Consider the following 19,926-nt stretch of genomic DNA (forward strand, 5'->3'; position numbering starts at 1 on the left):
TTCTTTCCCAGTTACACGCCAGTTACGTCGCTTAACTTTGGTGAACTTGGCCCTAAGTAGGTATTCTGAAGCGAGCTATACATTTCTTCAGAAGAATCTAGAAATAATGTGTCTGAGTATCAAGACTCTCATCTTTTATTTCAACGAATGAAAAACTTATCAATCGAAATTCAATCATTTATCCTTTCAATCCAGGCTGTCCCTGTAGCCTCCGTGGCGCAATCGGCTAGCGCGTTCGGCTGTTAACCGAAAGGTTGGTGGTTCGAGCCCACCCGGGGGCGAAACTTTTTGATTTCGTCAAATCCAGACATTTCTATAAAAACACTGCCAGCAGTCAGTGGTTTTTTGCTGATTCATTTCTGGCCAAAGATCTTGAGAAGCGATTCGTTATTTTTTTTTTGTTCGTTCTTTGATGAGTATATTTTTCTCCTTTATTTTCGAATCATGCAGCCTTCAGCCTGTTGAGTAGAGATTTCGCATGAAAATATTGGTATACAATTAAACTGAAACTGATTTTTTTTACGTGCATAGATTACAATTTTTTCGCGAAGTAAGGATTTATGATATTTTGATCTGTTTCGCTCAATTATCATCAGAAGTCTTAACTTGTTAATAGAATTAACTCATGAAACAAAAATTTTCCTTTGTGAAAAAGTTTCGGCATCACAATTATCGTCAGAGTTTGTCTGTCATCTGTCAAAAACTTCTTCTGTCATCAGGGGGCGTAGCTCAGATGGTAGAGCGCTCGCTTAGCATGCGAGAGGTACCGGGATCGATGCCCGGCGCCTCCAAAGTTTTTGCTGTTGAAAGAAGGTTGATCATTTTCAGCATACTCGTTAAAATCAAATATTTCGTAGTTTGTAGTCATATTCTGTTCCCTGCAATCATGAAAGTTCTAAAATTTCTCATAGGTTTTAGAAGCTACTCACCTAATGGCATTTACAAAATATGGTGTCCTATTGACGTCGTATGTTTTGGCTTCCAACGACGTTTGAACACTGAAAAATACAATGGAACTGAAATTAAGTAAACCATTTGAGTAGAGAGTAAAGTAGTCAAAGTATGTAAAAAAGCAGTACTAGAATTGTTTCCTATACTCTATTTTTTCATTATGTTCTCATGTGGGACCGAAAAGATGACAAAATTATTGATGAATTAGACGAAGAACCTAAATAACCTGGTGGTCAAAAATGCAACTTCAATAACCCATTAAAATTTGACCAAAAAGTAATCAAAGTACCTACTTCGTTAAAAACATTGCTTCGAGCAATCGATCTACTTTTAGCTACTTTTAGTTGTAGCTACCGAAACCTTGCGAATTTGCCCTTGAATAGTAGTACCTACTTGTAGGTTAATTCCTGAACATATATAAGTATACATATTATCCTTCAACATCATGTGTTCTTTTATGTTTTATTGTATCGTTGTCCGCAGTCATTATTCTGATTGAATGTTACTTTTCAACTGTAAAATTATTTTTATTTTGTACTGCCATATTTTCAACTAGAATCTTCATCTAATATCTAATATCTGTTGATTTTATTGTAATTCTCAACATTTTTTTCGTTTTTCGTGAGTAGCAAGGTTTGCGTTCGCCACCCTGTATCTGGATTCAGTTAGGCCATCCTATTTTGTCGCGGAAATGGCGGCAGAAATGTCCCCCGTGTCGTCGACATAGACTCCGGGTTCTTTGGAACACAAAACTCGCTCTTTGTTACCTCAGTAATTTAATTCCTCTCCATTGAAGGGGCCAACGTACAAAGATCTCAATACGGTTCGGGGCCGAAACAAGGGACCAACGATAGCATTTGTTTTTTCAGCGCTCGGATCCCAAGATGTCACCAGAGAGGATGTACCGAACCGTCCCGTCTGTCGTTTGTCTGTGTGTACCCTCTTAAATAGCCGTTCATTGTTCGCTACCATTGTTCGGCATAATGCCGATTCCTGTTGATAATGGCTGCTCAATGATGTATACAACATTGTGAACAATAATTATTGATTCAGGATGGCACACACCGAGGGTACAACGATGTGTGTATGGTAATAGATAAATAACACGGTGGCGTAGATGGCAATTTGGACGGTATCGAGGGTCGTTGAGGTTTGTCAAAGCGATATGTCATTGGGGTAGTCCATGCTTATCTGTACACCTGCTGCATCTCTTCAGATTCCTCCTTGATAACACTCACGCTGAAATTGGGGTTCGAATTCGGTGGCTAGATTTCGATGTTTACTCCACTATCACTCCTGTCCTACAAGAAAGCATTCGAGTTGGATCAGATCTTCTCAAGGGTTGGAAGAGACGATTTTGTTGATCGACTTTGGTTTCTCATACGTCGCAGAAATTGATCAATAGTGTATTTAGAACGAATTTTGTGAAATGATGAAATGCACACGTACGAGGATATATTGAAAAATTCTCAGTCTACTATAGAACCAAACAACATTTCAATGTCAAAATACTTTATTACTCAACATATCCTCCTCTTAATTGCATACATTTATAACACCGAACCTGCAACGTCTCTAGACTTTTCAAAAAAAAATGTTTCTTCTTGCTCTGCAAACCAGACCACCACAGCTTTTATTACCTCCTCGTTGGAAGAAAATTAACGATCTTTTAAACTTTTTTTTAGTTGAGGAAAAAGATGAAAGTCGGATGGAGCCAAATCTGGTGAATAAGGGGGTGTTCTAGTAATTCAAACCCTTAATCACGAATTTGTTGCATGGCAACATGAGATTTGTGTACAAGGGCGTTATCCTGCAAAAACAAAACACCTTTGGATAAATTTCCGCGTCTTTTCTCTTTATTTTTTTCCTGTGGAGTGGTCAGTAATGTCGAATAGTAATCTTCGGTTATTGTTCTTCCCTTATCCAAAAAATCAATCATGATTACTCCATGGCAATCTCAAAAACTGAAGCAAGAACTTTTCCGCCAGATTTTTGGACACGAAACTTCTTAGGTCTTGGAGAACCAGAGTGTCGCCATTCCATCGATTGTTGCTCTGTTTCTGGATAGTAGAAATATACCCAAGTTTCATCCATAGTAACAATTTGGTTTAAGAAGTCTACATCGTTTTCAAATCGAGCACAGATCGAACGCGATGCTTCTACCCTTGCACGCTTTTGGTCAGCATTCAAACATTTGAGGATCCATTTTGCAGCAATTTTTCTCATGTCCAAATTGACGTGAACTATATGATGAACGCGTTCGTATGAAATATTCAGTGCTTCATATATCCGTTTTAGCCCAATTCGACGGTCTGATAAAATCATGTCATGAACTGCATTGATATTTTCGGGGACTGACACAGAAACTGTCCTTCCCGATCGGTCATCATCTCTTTTGAAGATTGCAGTCCAAATTTTCACGGTCGCATACGAAGGACATTGATCACCACCCTTTTAAGTACAGAGGTACTTGAGGATGGTTCGATACTCCAATTTTTCGATTTTCACAATTTCGGTGGACTTCTTTTTTCTCTTAATTTATTGTGTAACTCTGGTTTACTTTTTTGACCTCTGACTACATATTGACACTTCTATTGAGATATTATACTTTACTTCAACTGAACTTTTCTTCCAGTTAGAGCAGAGAACTAAAGCCTACCGTGAATTTAGCATGGTAAAAAACAAGTATTATCTACGTATGAACTTCGAAGCGATATAAATAAATATACCTACATCTCGTTGCAATAGTATTTCCGTCTGAGTGTCTGTCATCGCCATTTTCCAATAGTGCATTCAATTCAAGCAACTTATAAATGGAGTGGTTATCAAAATAGGGGTGTTACAGATCCTCCACGAAGAACAAATCATAACCGGTATCATATTCGTCAAACTTTTTTCTATTCAGACAGCTGCTAGACTCCGATCCTATTCGTTAAATCTTACTCACTTATGGCGGAGCACGTCCTCTGTTTTCACCACTTTTATCTTTTGTATTGAAGCACAAAGACCACCCTGATTTTGGGCATAAACATTTTCAGGACTTACGTCAGTAGGTTTAGTTCGATGATTATTTATCGTGGGTTATTGAGGGGATTACCTCATTTTATTTTTTCAACACCTCCTTTGTGCGATATGTGAACAAAAATTATACTCCGTCGGTAACTCATCTGTCACAACCCAAAAACACTTAGGTCCATTCATAATAATTTATTTTTTGTGTTCTTTCAATGATCGAAGGTGAAAATGGACATGCTGAACTTTTCTGAATGAAACAAAGGATAATTTTCGTTATGTGTTCATTCTACTGCGAAATTTTCAACTTTTGTTGACGTGGCAGAGTAGTCTTGCCTTAAATTCAACTTGTGATTCGAACCTTTCTCGTGTAGGCAGAAAATAAAGACGAAAAAACTTTCAGCCTGGTTCTGCTGTTACACAGAAACGGTATAAAAGCACAGATTTTTCTGAGATTTCCTGGGGTAGGATGATTTTTATGAACTACAAAAAGAATACATGTGGTACAACAAAGTGCCACAAAGTGTGTAGACTACAACGAAATCGTTTTCTACGCAGGCTAGGGTCGTTTTTATATCCCAATAAAACTTTAATTGTCTTCAGACACACAAGAATCCGACATCTGTACGCGTAGATGGAACTTACACCTAGTGTTCCTCATTTAGGGGGCATTAAAGCCGATTATTAATCATAACTGCCTCATACTATCGAGAGAATATTGTCGTCGGATTGTCTTCTAAATTTGTATTCGTGCTATAAAATCGAATAGACGTAATATTAACGTGATGAGATGAAAAGAAAGATATAATGATTCCAGGTGTGAAAAAATTTACATTTGCTAGATAAACAACAATGTTTCTTTGTGAATCGATTTATGAATCGTACACTTTCGGTCTTTTACCACCTTCTTTCTCTTCTACGCCAAGCTCTTCGATTTTTAACATTCGGAACCATTCTAGACCATTTGCCCACTCAATAAAACCACTCCAAGCGCTGAATATGAATTACGGAATACATTCAGGTATGATGTAGATACAACACAAATAATTCAGTTCAGATAATCAGTCGGTAAAAGAAGAATTTAATTTTCAGGGACACAAGATTATTAAATGTGCTATCAGACAGTTAACAATTTCTTTGGTTATGAATGAACCTACTAAAAAAACACCACACATATACTCCATTCACTTTTATTTTAGCAATCGGTTGGCCATGGAAATTTTACACATTTCACTCTGTATAGTACAAAAATGTGGGGTTATGAAGCTTGTCAAAACATTTTTGGGTTTTAAATCAACAGTATGTTGCTCGTTCTACGTAAAAGTTTCTGTTATTAGGTATTTTATCACAATGTCGAATCTCTTCGGAAAATATGTGACGAAAATAATTGAAGTTTATGCAAACTGATTGAAGGCATACAAAATCCAGTTATTTGCATGGAAAATACAAGAGATTAGTATAATAACATAATATGCACTAGCTTGAGGAGAGTTAATGTTCGTTATCTTCTTTGGCTAAAGTTTTAATACGTTTTATCAGTTGTAGATTTCAAAAATATTAACCCGAAGATGAAATGCATATGATGCAGTGGTTGGGGATGGGTATCTCCCGAAGGAATTAACAGATAATTACAAGAATATTGAATTCTTCAACAAAAATCATCTTGCATCAATAAAAGTAGAAGCAATTAAAGGAACTTTCAACCTTTGAACAAAAATTTCACATGAATAAACAATTAACAGGACAACTGGTGCGTATTTGTGACTATTCATCTCAATACATTGATATAATAATAATAATTAGGTATTTATTGGTACCTTAAGACAAGTCAAATGATAAATAGAAAAATCAATTTTCGGGAACTTATCCAACGATAACATTCATCGAAAATCCTGTAGTAAACTTTTCGCATTACCTAATTCACTCAAACATAACAAGTCGTTTAGAGTCAGATGAAACATTAGGTATATAAATTCTCTTACATTGAATATGTTCGCTACCGTCTGACGTATTGTGGATTTCAGAATATCAGGGTATAACTATTTGAATGAGCGGACCTGAATTCTAAATGGCACTTCCTGAAACCCTGTCTCTTTCTTCAATCACTTTCGGCATTTTCGTAATAACAATTGATATTAATTGTGGCAACGGCGTTATGACATTAACGACATTTCATGAGTGCCAACCTTACTCCGTTCTAGTTACAAAAACTTGAGGAAATTATTTCATGGCCAACCGACTGCTAAAATAAAAGTGAATGGAGTATAGAAAGAGAATTTACCTGTATGTTTCAAAACTTTTTGAGAAATTATGTTGAAAAGATATATTGATATTATCTTGCACGGTAGGTTATCGTGATTCTGGGCATCGCTATACAACCTCAGTGCGCGAAAAAACAACGCAACGATTCAAGACATCTCATCACTACTTTTCTTCGAATGTCCCTGCTACATATGTCTCAAAACCCAAATTCAAAATTTGACGACTCCTCCAGTCCGAGTTCCTGGACTTGATGAATAGAAAGGCATCACTTTAATCGGCCGAATTTAATTAAAGTCAAGAGAGACGTCAAGATAGCGCAGAATTAAAAAGCGGAGATTGTTAATTAAAAAGAAAAACTGAATGAATTGCCGCCATCCTCGGATGGAGTCCTGGGGCATTTAAGTTCGAGCAATTCCGAGTGAAAGACAAAAAGCGCATTCGGTTAACTTTTTTTCTCCGAGAATTGGTGAGCACTTTCGTCTTTGGGTTCATTGTTGTCATTTTTATTAGGCGGGTCATCTGTCGTTTCTTGTTGAAGTTCGTAAATGAGCGATGTGTTCTTAATTTTCTTATCTTTGTTTATTCACTCGAAATACTTTTTAATCGGAGTTAAGGTTTGGTACTTATAACAGTTACTATACTGCGACCATCAAATAAGGATAATACTGGTAGAATTTGAAGCCTGCCTTAGTTTTTCCAATCAATTTTATAATCCTCAAACTACTCGCAGCCTTACAAAATGTGAGAATTTTTTTCTTTCTTGGAACATCCAGAAAAAATTTTTTCAGGATGGCCTTCAATACCCTTTGCGAGTAACCTTCTTTTCGAGCTTTGTCTAACCTTCTGAATTTTGTGCCGAAAAGTGATTCAACATCATAAAATTATCTTTTATATAATTTTTCTGAATGAAGGACCTATACTCCATTCACTTTCATTTAAGCACTCGGTTGGCCATGGAAATTTGACACATTTCACTCTGTATAGTACGAAAATGTGGGGTTATGAAGCTTGTCAAAACATTTTTTGGTTTTGAATCAACGCTATGTTGCCCGTTCTACGTAAAAGTTTGTGTTATTACGTATTTTATCACAATGTCGAATCTCATCGGAAAATATGTGACGAACATAATTGAAGTTTATACAAACTGATTGAAGGCATACCAAATCCAGTTATTTGCATGGAAAATACAAGAGATCAATATAATATCATAATATGCACTATATTGAGGAGAGCTACTGTTCGTTATCTTCTTTGGCTAAAGTTTGAATACGTTACATCAGTTGTAGATTTCAAAAATATCAACCCGAAGATGAAATGCATATGATGCAATGATTGGTAATGGGCATCTCCCGAAGAAATTAACAGATAATTACAAGATTCTTCAACAAAAATCATCTTGCATCAACATAAGTAAAAGGAATTAAAGGAAGTTTCAAGTCGAGATGAACTTCACCTTTGAACAAAAATTTCACATGAATCAACAATCAACAGGACAACTGGCGCGTATTTGTGGCTGTTCATCTTAATAGATTGATATAATAAAAATTATTAGGTATTTATTGATACCTTAAGACATTTACAATGTATAGGTCAAGTCAAATGAAAAATAGAAAAATCAATTTTCGGGAACTTATTTTATGATGACATCCGTCGCAAATCCTTTAGTAAACTTTTCGCATTAATTCATTCAAACATAAAATTCTCTAATGCCACTACTTTTTTTGGGTCTTCCAATATAGGGAAATTCTTTGTCATCCTCTTCATTCACAGTATTTCTGATTGTGGAAACATTCAGCACTATATTCAGTATTATATAAATTCTCTTACATTGAATATGTTCGCTACCGTCTGACGTATTGTGGATTTTAGAATATCAGGGTATAACTATTTGAATGAGCGGACCTGAATTCTAAATAGCACTTCCTGAAACCCTGTTTCTTTTTTCAATCACTTTCGGCATTTTGGTAATAAAAATTGATATCAGTTGTGGCAACGGCGTTATGATATTAACGACATTTCATGAGTGCCAACCTTACTCCGTTCTAGTTACAAAAACTTGAGAAAATTATTTCATGGCCAACCGACATGTATTTAGTTGTAAGCCCCAAAATAAGTCAACATATCAGAGTAGCAACCTCCAAATAACGCTTTTGCATTCTCGGTAAAGCTTGATGAAATCTCTCATCCTGCTGTTCACTGAAATTGTCTGAATTTTCTAGAAATCGCTCTAAGTGTAAGTGTAACAAGTGGATTTTTAAGAATTGTTGCACCCAGTTCTTGCAATTTTTTTATCATGCACTCAAAAAGCTCGATATAGTTTTCGGACTTGTTCCCAAAAAAAAATTTTCTAACCGGAAAAAAATTGATTGAGTTGATTTTTCCGAGATACACTTAACATTTCTGGCACACAACATGAGGTACAAACGGCTTGTCTTGATTGCACAATTTCGTTTTGGTTTAGGTCTTTCACTTTCTATGATGTTGATTCATGAAATTTACGTATTTAAAAGTGCAGAAAAAACTTAGATTATCTTGAGTAGTGTAATATAAATTGAAATATCGATAAATCCTGGACATAAGATCATTCCTATTTCAAAGATATCCCTCATTGAAATGTATTCTAAAGCAAAATTTTTCTCGGTGAAAATAACAAATTACCGACCAAAGTCCTTGTCGATTAAAATCTGTAGAACGACGCAACGGAAACAAAATTTCCCGAATTTTTTCCGTTGGCAATTCCGCGACAAAGTTACTGGATCATTTCGAGGCGTAATGAAAAGTTTCGTCGAAATTAAATGGAAAGTCTAAAGACGAGTAATGTTAAAGAATGTTGCCAATGTATACTAAGTGCGGGCCTAAGTTCCTGATTAAAACCGTCGAACTGAGGTTCAGATAATTAACTGCATTTGCAAAAACGGCATTTCCATGCCTCCTCGCCGGTTTTTTAATCCATCTTTAGTCACGATCGCTTTATATTCAGGCTTTTTGGCGTATTTTTTCGTCACCCGAAAGTTTTATGGCCTTCCAGCAATTTACTCTTTGTTCCGTCTCTGGGGGACATTGTTCATTGTCGGCTTTTCCTAAGCTGAGAACATTATTTTCGGGAAAGTTTTGGGGTGGATCTTCACAGGGGGTGAATATGCGGCATATAATCGGCTGATTGTTGACGAGAAACATATAACTCTACCATTTTAATTTGCACATTAGAATTTTTTCATGTGGAAACAACTATTTGAATAATATTCCCAATTTCTGGACATCCTGTATAGAATTAAATATGTAATTTCACATGTAAATACATCTGATGTTCCGCAGTTCGGAAGAAATAATCCAACCGGCAGCCTCTATATGGTTATTCACCCAAAATAATCCTTTGATCTTCCATAATGTTACGCGGTATTTTGCCCTCAAATGGATACATCTAGCGATTAATCAAGGTAATGAATCTTCCTACCTGCTGGCTGGATTTCACTGTTCAATTATTGGTACTTCGCAAGATTTGAATAGTTCGCGAATAGATTCGTTAATGAAGTTCGGTGTGGTGTACTAAGTCATACGTGAAATTCACTTATGATGTAATAATTTGTTGGAATGGGGGTCGACAGTTCAGCGTTGTCGGAAGCAACGGATTGCCTCTGTTGGAGTGAATATATCTACCTACTACATAGGGCATTATCTTATATCTATGTAGGGCTACAGTTTACTTTGATATTATACGCAGTGTGCTCCAAATGTTGAATTTTTAAAAGCTATTGAAGCTTGCCTAATTTTTGGTTAGGATTCAGTTTGAGACAATTTGAGAGGGGCGTCCTCTTAGGGGTTTTTCTATTTCATCAATAAGGTTGACTCAGACATTTTCCACTTCATACAGCCTCATCTGCCTAAACACATGTGAAGACTCTTATGTTGTCCAATGGCTCTATTGAGTGATATGCAGAAGGTAGCGCCACCTGTTGCCAGATAGGCGTATGTACTACCTAAGCCCCACTTGCTGTCTCTAGATCCCTGTAAAATGGATGAGAGGGTCACGATTGAGATTTCGTGCCGAATATTTATATCTAGAAACGAAAATCAAGATTTCTCAAATACATTTTCGTTAATTTCTAGTACTAGTTCCGGAGTTATATCCGGATTCAGTGATTTTTATTCGATTATAGAAACTGTCTCTTCGTTCATCCCGAGGCAGTCTGCTGATATCCTTTTTGGGTTACTTATGTTACCGTAGCCTTAGGCATCATCATAATCATTGCTGTATCCCTTTACCGGGAATAAATCTACAATAAGACAAAAAAAAAATTAAAAATTAAAGGTGCGAACAGACTTGTAATTTCTTAGGGCTAATTGCGGCTGTGTGCCCTTCTGTGACTGAAGAGACCCAACCGTGACCTGCAGATCCCTCTAGACTCAGGTCATGGATAGTCACCAACCAGATCTGGCTGCCGCTGTATCCTTCTCGAGTCTCCATTATAACTGTGTACCAAAGACCACCACTGTAACCAACGCTAGTTGTTCCCAGTTATGATTGGCATTAACTGATTTTAGGGATTGATGTAGTATATCCTTAAACCGCTTATACTAGCCTCCTGGTTTTCGGGCTCCCTCTGTGAATTCGCCATACAGAGCTAATTTGGGTAGTCTTATGTCTTGCCTCATCAGAATGTGGCCGCTCCATCTGAGTCGGGCCACTCGGACCCTCGTTACTTGAGTCTCAATTGTTGTACAATTCGCGCGTTGCAAGACTTCTGCATTCGAAACTTTGTGGAACTATCTGATGTGCATTATCTGTCTTAGATGACGTTGTTGCGTTTGTTCAAGCTGTTTAATATGTCGCCTATAGGGCGTCCAGATTTCGCTTCCGTAAAGAAGCGTTGGGAGGACGAGTGTTTGAAAACAGCTGTCTTGGTCTTCAGATTGAGGTCGTGATTTTGAAACCCTCTGTCCTTTAGCTTCCAGAATGCCCGTGATGCCGAATTGATACGGTTGTGTTTTTCCGTGTCTAGGTAAGCCCTAGTATTTATGAAGCTTCCCAAGTATTCGAACTGCTCGACCTGTTCTAGAGTTTCATTCTCCAGGCTGATATGTGTTTGAAGTCTTTCTGACGGATTTACCAGGATTTTGGTTTTGTCGATATTGAGTCTAAGGCCTAAAGCTTCGTATATATGTTTATAGGTGTCCAGCATTATCTGTTGATCCTCTGGGCTGCTAGCTATAAGTGCGCAGTCGTTTGCATATTGACCGTAGACTTAGAGATTTCAGTCGAATACCACAATGGTCCTTTTTTCTCGAATGGCAGGGGAATGAATCTCTTATCATTGGTTGGAAAATTTCTGATGAAATTCATAATGAAAACAGAAAGAAAGAAGTTACACTCGCGATCCCGAAAAAATTAGTTTTCCGTCAACTTCATTCGTACCTTTATGAAAATGTATTCCAATGAAATGAAGTATCCTTGAATCTGTGATGAAATATTGTTTTTTATGTTGATTAACTCACGAGACTTTCAGCAGTATCCGTTTTATTGTAAGATTCGTCTCATAAAACGCTTGCATTATAAATAACACATGAATCCTACTTTCCGCAATTCCCCAGGAGGCGCACTCCCAGCGCATTCAAACCCGCACACAATATACCTACCAGACGGGAAATCAAGATGGCACATTTGTTTCATCCATTATGAAATCCAATGAATAGGTGAATAGAAAATACAGGACCTTCAAAACGGGCTCCTTTTCATCGCATAGCCAATGGAGAACACGGCAATGCTCCATTCAGATCATTGAGCACGCCAATGGCATCCATTCATTCCTTCTTCGCCTGCGGGGTATTCAAAGGAAGCAACTGGGAGCGAAAATTTTGAATATGAATAGGTATTTATCGAGAATTGGTAGGATTCTCAACGGGCTTTCGAGGGGAATGATGGCAGCTCGATAATATAATTTTTTAATTATTCAAATCTTATAATATTTTCCTGGATGTGAAGGGAAGTTTTCCAAATCGTTGTCGTTGTAACTGTCGATATACAGGATGGCCCAAGACAACTTAGACGTAGCCGTTTTGAGTGTTTTAAGCCGAGGGCAAAAATTGACGAATGTACTTCTTGATGTGTTCACAATGCAAACGTAACTTCAACTTACAAAATATCAATATTTTATCAACTGTCAAATATTATTTAGGTTTCAACCTCAGATCAATAAAAAACATTTAGTGATCTGAGGTTTCAACGAATAAATAGTATAATCTTCATTGATTTTTTCCATTTATTTATATATTTCTTTGATTGATTAAATGAATGTTAAAGGTTTTTCTTCGAACTTCAAATAAAGGTGAATAAAATGTTTTCAGTCACTTATGAAAATACAATCCTTTTGAAAATCGTTCTCAGATTAATAAAGTGCAAAACTTTGTCGTATGGTTTGAAATGAAAATAACTGTTCAGCTTCAAATACCCTGATTAATCATTGTAGACTTTGTTGTGAAGTAAAGATGAGTACTGAAGTTGAGTTGCGTTTATGTTATGATGCACGTGAACATAAAAATTATAAAAAATTTAAGTTTTAACTTTAAATTGCCTAGGAATGGGCTCTTCACTTTTGAATTACGGTGGTATATGTCAATGTCTTTCGAATATACGATGAAGAAATAGAAAAAAATGAATAAAAAGTTTAACTGTTTTTATTTGCGGAAATCTAGAAGGAGAACTTGTCATTAGAATTTGATGAATCAGTTTCGCTGAACTTTAAAGTTTAGGTTTTTTGCGAAAATCATACAGCTCTTCGAATAACATGACGAGGTTTCTGTAAAGTTTGTAGTATGATCAGTGCAACCTTAACAGAATCCGAGTAAAGAGTGAAGATAACAAAATCTTCTGCCAAATTAAAAATTGAGCTTTTCAGATATTTGCAATAAGTGAGGAAGCTTTCTTTGTCAATGAAACTGTGTAATTCAGGAAGTGGTAAGAAATTTCATGAAATACAACATAATACTTCTCAACGGGCATTTTGTACCCCTTGATGTAGGCAACATGTATAGTCATAGTTCGGTAGTTGACTTCTAGAGGACGCTTTTTCATTGAGCAGACTCCGGTGCCCACCAATAACTCCGGGCAGTCGGGTTTGCCGTGTTCCCGATAGATGGCACTGCAATGCAGTTTTATGTATGGTCCTGGGAATTCAAAAAATTTTCGGTATAAGGCAAAATGTGCTCATGACAGTATTACTTTTTGAATTCAGTGTTGGTGAATTTGGCTCTCTGATTCGGTACATGAATCAAGAAACGAGCATCAAATAATTAGCCTCAATTAATTTGTACCCATTAACATTCATTGTAGTTTTTGTTTTCTGAAGCAGAGGCTCTATAAAAATTGTCGTCCCTCCCTGAATCCATTTCCGCTCAAAAGTTATTAGTTCAGTAGTTTCGTGTCAACGGAACCTGGAATTTTCGACGGCAGGTGTACTATATAAGACGAAATGTGCGAAATTATGATTCCGCAATTAATGATACGTTATTACAAGTGATAAAAAAGCATCTACAAACAAGTCATGACCAACGAGTTGATGGAATGTGGGCGGTAGATGAGAGCGCCCAGACTTGCCTCGGAGGTAACAATCTTGTATATGAGATCTGAATGCGGCCTTAAAAATTCGTATCGTGAATCCTGTTGAAATTGGTCTGAATATTTATGGGGTATAATGTGGAAAACCACAAGACCGAAACAAACACGTTTTAAACTATTACTTTCGTAAAAGAAAATAGAAAGAAATCGACTTTTTCTGTTTTCTAATAGGTTTAACTGAAAAACACACATGTAGGTATATAGATTTTTATTTCATTTATTTATTTAGTTATTATCACATAAGTAATAGACCAGTTTTTCGGGATCATCCTCATTTTAAATGGCGGAATTCCCAGCAGCATTATTATAGTGACTTTCTTTTGACCTAGGCTAAATAGACCTTGTAATTCTTGCCTAAATCGTTGAGTTTTTATCTGTATACCATTTAATAGTAATCCTTTTGAGGATTTGAGGGATGGGTTCCCTTCCCCAATCTTCCATCCTTCCCAGCATCGTAGTGAATGTTTTCTGGATGCTTGTTTTGTTTATCGTCTTGTCATATCTATGTAAGAATAGTTGTGGAAAAACCAAGGTGCAAAGGTACCACGTTCAAATTGGTTTTGTCTTTCATATTCGATTTACGTACGAGACTTTTTAATTGACGAATATTTTTAGATGTTCAGGCAGTAAAATAATCAGTTTTAATCATCCAAGATCGAAATCGTATACCTGTTGTTGTCTATTGGCGGAGGATGAAGGTTACAAACTGCAAAATCTTGGGTCTGCGGCGGCGGGTTCATTGACAGAGCATACCGCATACTCTGCCTCCAATTATAGCTGCCTCGCACGCAATTTTGACAAGTCTGCATTGCCGAGAAAAAAGCGAATTTATATCCGAATTAGCGAATGTTATTTCATCCAGCGATAATAATGTAGGTGACACGAAGCTCAGATTTGTTAATGGCCACCTTTATTAATGATAATTATACCCTGTTATATGCGCAAGTTCTTCTTATCGTGTTTTATGGACTTTTTAATGGCCGCGAGCGTGTATATTGGATAAATAAAATTAAATGCGTTTTTATAAGGGAATATCATTTTCGTTGATATGCATTCCTGGGTTTTTATGACCTCGCGAAAGTGAAACTGTCGGACTGATGGGCATCCGAAAATTGAAACCGATGTGAGGAGGACTGGAAAAAATTCGGCTGCGATTGGTCAATCATAATCTTGATAACTTTGAGATCGGTCGTGTTGAAGATACTCAGGCTCGCGTGTCATTCCTTCAATGCTTGATATGTTTCGGGAGATTCCCACGAGTGAGGTCGGCATTATCTGTGCAATATTTATTTATCGAAGGAAAAAGGGAAAAATTGAAGCAACTCAGTGAAATCAAAATGGCAATACGAAGAGGTGATATCACCATCTGGCAATTAGATTTGCTTTTTCTGTCTTAATTCTAAGTTGTATAAGCCTTCCATAAGAGATCAAGGTTAAGATACCCAGCATCTTCTAATATTGATGTTGTTCTCATAGTGTGGGGAAACACTAGGTGAAAAAAAAGAGTCACTGCGTTTTTCTTCTAGGATTTATCCAGTAAAAATTGAAAGCCTTTATCAGACAAAAACTCGAGTAGGACAATCGAACAATGAATTCTGTTACATCAAAAAGCTCTTCAAATTACAAGAATTGTTGGAAATGTTCCCTCCTGCTAGGAGTCCAAGCCTTCTCCTCAAGGATTGCCGAACTCTTCCAAAAACAAGAGGTTTGTTATTTAATTGGAAAATATGAAAGGCCCTGTATTTTGGAACGAATCATTTATGGAGACTGGCCTACATCCCAAATCAGGACTTTTAATGCAGCATCATGACACTCCTGCGTGCAATTAAGCCAATCTTACTCAAACTACGAGGATGTATTGATATCTAGTTAGCCTAGACCAGCTCCATGCACAAAAAAATATTGCGTTATCATAGCAACGAACAATAACTCATTTGAAGTTTCAGTGTATGAAGTTTGAGGTCAAAAAAGTGAACCAGAGTTACGCAATAAATTAAAAGAAAGAAGATGTCCACCGAAATTGTGAAATTCGAAAGATTGGAGTTTCGAGCCATCATCAAGTACGTGTATTTAAAAGGGTAACGAGGTAAGCAGATTTACGAAGATATGCTTAATACCCTTGGTGATCAATGTCTTTCGTATGCGACCGTGAAAAATTGGACTGGAAGCTTCAAAAGAGGTAAATTTTCCATTGAAGATGAAAACCGATCGGGAAGACCAGTTTCTGTGTCAGTCCCCGAAAATATCGATGCAGTTCATGACATGATTTTTTCAGACCGTCGAATTAGGCTAAAACGATATCTGAAGCACTGAATATTTCATACGAACGCTTGTATCATATAGTTCACGTAAATTTTACGTACATGAGAAAAATTGCTGCAAAATGTTTGAATGTTGACCAAAAGCGTGCAAGGGTAGAACTCTCGTGTTCGATCTATGCCCGATTTGAAAACGATGTAGACTTCTTTATCCGCATTGTTTCTATGGATGAGACTGGGGAACATTTCTACGATCCAGAAACAAAGCAACAATCGATGGAATGGCGACACTCTGGTGTTTCAATACCTAAGAAGTTTCTTGTCCAAAAATCTTCTGGAAAAGTTGCTTCAGTTTTTTGGGATTGCCATGGAGAAATCATGATTGATTTTTTGGATAAGGGTAGAACAATAACCGGAGATTACTATACGACATTACTGACCGCTCTACGGGAAAAAATTAAACAGAAAAGATGCAGAAAGTTGTTTTGTTTTTCAGGACAACGCCCCTGCACACAAATCTCATGTTGCAATGCAAAAAATTCGTGACTCAGGGTTTGAATTACTATAACAGCCCCCTTATTCACCAGATTTGGCTCCATCCGACTATCATCTCTTTCCTCAACTGAAAGAAAGTTTAAAAGGTCGTAAATTTTCTTCCAACGAGGATGTAATAAAAGCTGTGAAGGTCTGGTTTGCAGAGCAAGAAGAAACATTTTTTTTTGAAAGGTCTAGGGACGTTGCAGGTTCGCTGTAATAAATGTATCCAACCTCAATGCTCTAGGGGTTGTAGTTGAGTTTATCTAGTCCTTTCCAACTACGAATAAGATCCCGACTGGATGGCAGAATATTTGGTCCAGGTCGCTCTCAAGATGAGCATGACGTTGGCCTCTAAATATAAATCAAAGGCGTGCGTTGAATATAAAAAAGTTAACATCATAATTTATATTATGGCTTTAGGCTAATTATATATAATACATATAAGCTCGTTTGTTGAAATATAAAATAACTCGAGTTATCTGTTCTCGAGTCTCCTCTTTCCCGGTTTCCTCCTTTGTTATTAGCGGATCATGACGTTATTAAAGTTCGAGAGGATGGGTCGGATTGTTGTATGCCCTCAGAGTGAATTCCAATCATTAGAGCTGATAGCGAAGAGTCATCCTTATTAATTTGTACGTTACTGAAATGCCAGAGCGAATGTGAAAAGCTGTTGAAGACACGACGGGCATCGGAGCCTGATTTCGAATGTCAGTATTGGTCGTTCGGCTCGGTTATCTTAATCGCAGAAGACGTTGGGTTCAAAGCGAGGTTAATTTTGGAGAATCTCTGCGGTCTCCGATTTTTGTGGAGGAAATGGGATGGCGAAATTTTCGACAATTTATTTAATGCCAGAAATAACGTTTTTCTATGATCATAACACAGCGACAAGGTGATAACAGTTCGATATAGGAACTCCAACATTGAACATTGTCAATAGGAGAGTCGGAAACACAGAGAAATCCTGAAATTTCATAACGAATTTATTATTATCATTCATTAAGACGATATTGGCCACTCTCGTTTGACTACACTGGTCTATATTCTTTTTCTGCATTTTTTTATAGTCGATCAACATACTATCAAAGTGCCAAGCTCCCAACACTCTTAAGATGTTTCGTAAATCTTGATGAAATCTCTCACCTAGAACTGAATTATATTACGAGGTGGATATGATTCGAATTCCAATATCTGATGGACGTTATCATCAGGTACACAGTTCATTTCAAGTTGATAACGTAAATGGAAAAAAGGGGTTCTATTTTACCTTTTGTTCTTTCCTTCCGAGGTTTAAACACGGAAAATTTCGGTTTATAATAATAGATTTCCGACTCAAATATGTTGTAGTATCTCTGTAGAAGTGTCTGAACAATTCAGAATGGAGCTCTTGAAAATTTTTGCTATCGTTGTTCTAGCCATGGTTGCTTTTGTTGGCGTAACTTATGCCGCACCCTTAGTGAGTATATTCTAACCTGTATGCCAGTGAGTATAATCTCATCTGTACCCAAATCAGTGCTTTTCACTCCTCTCACAAGTTAGGGTGAGAAACAATCTGAAACTAATTCAGAGACTTCACATAGGTTCGATACTTTTTCTAGTGCATTTTATTCATTGAGGTGTCTCCTGAACATTTCAATATTGATTGCAATTGCAAAAATGTTCTTCATCAGTCCCCATATAAAATTCTGATTTTCATCAATACCATCTTCTATTCCAGGAGGAAAAATCATTTTGGGATATACCACCAAAGGGATTAGATCATTGGAAGGATGTTTTGGCAGATGATTAATGTTTAATGAAGGTCTGAAAAGTCCTGTGAATTTGTGAAAAATATAAATTCACACATTGGTTTTCTAGTTTCGTTCCTATTTGTCCCATGAAGAATTTAATGGATGAAATATAAAACACAAGAATGTATGGCTTTTCCCATACGGAGTCAATTAAATACAAATCTTCCTCAGTTATCCATCCTAGTTGGATAACACAAGGATACAGATAAAATAACAAATTTTGACTGGTCACAATTATAAAGTTCATTCTGCTTCTTGGAGCTTTGTGCCTTGTTTTTCATGGATATGTTTGGTTCGTAATTTCCATCGTGTTCGTTTATTGACTAAATATATTCATATTTCCCAGTCCTAAGGATCAACTGATTGAGAAAAAACTCAAGTAGATTCGTTAGTTAGTTCTACGATGATTCTAGAATAAACTTCTCGCATCAGAAGATTTATGACTCATACATTTTTAACGAATAATAGATATTTATCTACGTATTATGATAAAATGAGATATTGGAGGTGAATAAACTGCTAGCGAAAAAGATATTCCGTTAAATTGATCCACTCAATAATTTCAATTTCGGATACCCGAAATAGTGTATCCGTTTATGAGGTTTTAACGAAGCATTTTTTGTATCTGGTTGAGATGTCAGTTATGCCTATTCGAACATATACGAGCTTATCCAGGTAGCATCTTGGTGTGCTATAGTATGTAAATCAAAAGTGAATTTTATCTGCATAACTAATGAACGTGGCCTGATCATTTGCAGGTCCGTATTGTCCAAAAACACCGCTATTATGTTACGCTTTATTCATTTAGCTGAATTCTGAGACGATAACTGTTAGGTAAATTCATTTCCACAAGAACCTTCCGGAAATAGGGGTGTTATACTTCTCGCGTAGATTTATTTGCAGATGTATATGAAAAGAACACCTTTACAAATGAAAGTAGTGCTTAATGTGTCCTGGTTGAGAGAAACTGTTTCTTGAATATGTGTATGACATGACACGAGTCTAAAATCAATACAAGAAAGAGAATTGACGTAGTGAACAATTATTTGTTCGACGACCATGAAACGATCATAAAAATTTTACAGTAAGACGTAAACATCCAATTTGGAGAGTACCATCGCTAACAAGGTTCCTGAAACTCTCAAACACGACCATCTAATTCTAAAACCTTGTAGCGCATTATCTCTGGAATAGAGGAAACGGATCTCTAATCACGGTCTACAGAATTTCACTCTTTACTTTATTAACAAGGCTCAAACAAGGCATGTTACCTGACATGCATAAATTACATTTAAATTAATAGCAGATCCTAATCTACGCACCGACAAGAATGTTCACATTTTGGATCGCCATCGACTCGAACATGGCAACAGAAATAGCAATTAGATGAAGGGTTTTCATGTCAAGTCATCCTTCCTCCTGTTATAATTGCGTTTTCGTAATGCCAAGAAGCTACGGAGCAGTCAGTAGTCGTTCGTAATTGTTTGTCATTTTTAAACGGCGAAAA

The 19,926-nt window shown here is 36.7% G+C and overlaps 1 long non-coding RNA gene and 2 other non-coding genes across 3 annotated transcripts; all 3 read left to right on the forward strand.

Annotated features, from left to right (window-relative positions):
• The first annotated feature begins 207 nt into the window (after nucleotides 1-207).
• Trnan-guu lies at nucleotides 208-281 on the forward strand. The gene has a single exon. It is a non-coding gene; the product is annotated as a tRNA-Asn (tRNA).
• A 437-nt stretch (nucleotides 282-718) lies between these two features.
• Trnaa-agc lies at nucleotides 719-791 on the forward strand. Its single transcript has one exon. It is a non-coding gene; the product is annotated as a tRNA-Ala (tRNA).
• Nucleotides 792-17,873: 17,082 nt separating this feature from the next.
• Nucleotides 17,874-18,477, forward strand: LOC123316130. Its single transcript, XR_006538018.1, has 2 exons — nucleotides 17,874-18,085; nucleotides 18,347-18,477. It is a non-coding gene; the product is annotated as an uncharacterized LOC123316130 (long non-coding RNA).
• The last annotated feature ends 1,449 nt before the right edge of the window (nucleotides 18,478-19,926 follow it).

The sequence above is a fragment of the Coccinella septempunctata genome, chromosome 6 (genome assembly GCF_907165205.1).
Source record: "Coccinella septempunctata chromosome 6, icCocSept1.1, whole genome shotgun sequence".
Taxonomy (NCBI): domain Eukaryota; kingdom Metazoa; phylum Arthropoda; class Insecta; order Coleoptera; family Coccinellidae; genus Coccinella; species Coccinella septempunctata.